This window comes from Rhagoletis zephyria, unplaced genomic scaffold (genome assembly GCF_001687245.7).
Source record: "Rhagoletis zephyria isolate East Lansing unplaced genomic scaffold, Rhagoletis_zephyria_1.1 Rzeph_scaffold_00087, whole genome shotgun sequence".
NCBI classification, from domain to species: domain Eukaryota; kingdom Metazoa; phylum Arthropoda; class Insecta; order Diptera; family Tephritidae; genus Rhagoletis; species Rhagoletis zephyria.
The window spans coordinates 84,147-86,658 of NW_016157171.1; positions in this window are offsets into that span (position 1 = coordinate 84,147).

Sequence of the window (2,512 nt, forward strand, 5' to 3'; positions counted from 1 at the left end):
GCCACATATAAGCAAAACGTTGAAAATTATTGAAATCGGACTAAAATAACGGCCGCTTCTCATATAACGGTAAATTTCAGAAATGCTTGAAACTTCAATATTTCGAAATTGGAGGACGCCAATTTACTCAAAATTGATACACCCGGCTTACCATCTAGCGGAAGGTTTCGGAAAGGTGAAAAAACATATATTTAATACTTGCGCCGGGTATTTAATGTTCGGCTCCGCCCGAACTTAGACTTTCTTACTTGTTTATAAAAACATGGTCAATTCTACAACAAAATCCCCAAAAATCAGATTCCCAAACCTTGTGCAAAATTTAAGAAAATTCTGCAAAATTTCATTAAAATAATTCACTTTCTATTTCCGCTCTCTAGAAAAAGTTTTTTAGTCCATTCAATTTTAGTATAATGAAGTGCAAGTGTGAGGAAGCGAGGACTTACCAAACAAAAAAAAATTGCTAAATATCAACCTAGCTACCTCAAACTTGCACTTTGTTATACTAAAATTGAATGGGCTAATAACTGAGTACTAAACTTTTTTCTAAAGAGTGTAAATTGCAATACTTGGATGGAAATTCGCAGTTTTCTTTAATTTTGCATAAGGTTTGGAACTCTGATTTTTGGGGTTTTTGGTGTAGAATTAACCATATTTTTATAAAAAATTAGGGGAAAATAAAATATCTAAAAATATAGTTGTCGGTATTGTAAAAACTTCACTGTACCTAAACTTTATTGACTGACTGTATATCTTATTTAAGTTAAGTACGACAAAAACTTTCGAAGTACTTCATATACATATAAGCTTAAAAAGAACTGAATTTACTTAAAAATCAATATGCTTAAATTTAGACAAGTAAGACAAAGTGAACTAATATTTTTACTTTTAAGCAGAACGCACTTTTGTTTTTTACTTACTACTTAAGTTTAATACTACTACTACTACTAATGTGGTTTATAAATTTTTAATAAATGCGTTTAAACATTTGTGATTGTATTGTCCTTCCTTCAACCGATCGTATTTAATATAGAAGGGAAATGTTTCGACAAGCCTGATTAGAAATGTAGATCTAAGGTGACGAATTTATAACAGGTTGGGAAGTATAAAAAATGGATGCAGATCGAACTAGATCTCATCTGTCGAATTAGGAACTGGTTTGGAACTAAAGAAAAGGGGATGCAGAACGAACTATATCTCATCTGTCGAATTTGGGACTGGTTCGGAACTATAGAAAAAGGGATACAAAACGAACTAGATCTTATCTGTCGAATTTAGAACTGGTTCGGAACTAGAGCCAAAGGGATGCAACGGGGGACAATTGACACTTCCTAGGACATCGCAATGTTAAATTCGCCAGTCGCTAGCATGCAAAAGAGAATTAACGCGTACTAGTCATGGTTCCAAACGCACTAGAACCGAACCAGTTCCGCATTAGTTCGTTTCCCTACAGTGTAACAAATGCAACCATGTTTTACACAACAGAGTTGTTAAATCGCTTTGCGAATTTTTAAACAAAAAGCTTTCCGAAACTTTATAAAGAGCGAAATACACCTCACAAGCAGCTTGTCAAACCTACTTTACATATTTCGCCACACACCATGCAAACATGACTCATTCAAGCAAAGAATTTTAATTTTGTTCTGGTTCACAATGTAAAAGGGTTTGGTTTTCTTCGATTTTTCTCTCTTGCGTCCTCATTCGCTAAAAATTCCGTTGCGAATTAGGCGATTTTATCCTACACAACGTAAGCGGTTTGATCAAACGTCAATATGACTTTTGTTCACATTTCCCTCAAACGGCTAGTGAAATCTTCAAACACCCCGTGCACAACATAAATAGCTGTAAGCAAAGGGACATTTCGCTTGGTTTGTCAAGCCGCTTGAGTGGTGTTTTTCGCTCTTAAGCACATCTGCATTTGCTGCTAAATATTCAAAATGTTATCGATAATTGTTTTCATTCCATCGTTATATTTTCAAATTATTTTGAAGTTGCAAGATCTCGGTAACGAATGGAGAGAACACGCGTTGTTCGATCGTAAGAATATTTATATTGATTCTTCACTAGATCCAGAAAATTGTAGGAAAAAAGTGTTTGAATTAAAAGGTTCTTCAGATTCATATAGGTTTCCCAATTAAAAAAAATATATCTGCATTACTAATATAGCCCTTTTCTAATGCTGCAGTAGAACGTATATCTAGTAGTTTAAAAATGTGTAGGACTGACTTGAGGACCAGATTGAGCACTGATATAGTTGCAGCATTGTTATATACAAACCAAGACATAAAAAATAACGGTGATACTTTGTTTGGACCGAACAAATATACCACTTGAATTGGAGAATGTAAATAATTTTTATACTCAGTATCTGTAAATAGTATGCAGTACGCAATACTCATATCTGCAATAAGAAAATTTTAAGTAATTTGTTCTGATTTTGAGGATTTTTCAGTTGTTTATGAGGAATTTGTTTTTTTTTGTGGCAACACTGATTTTTACTTCCCTCAATCGTGAT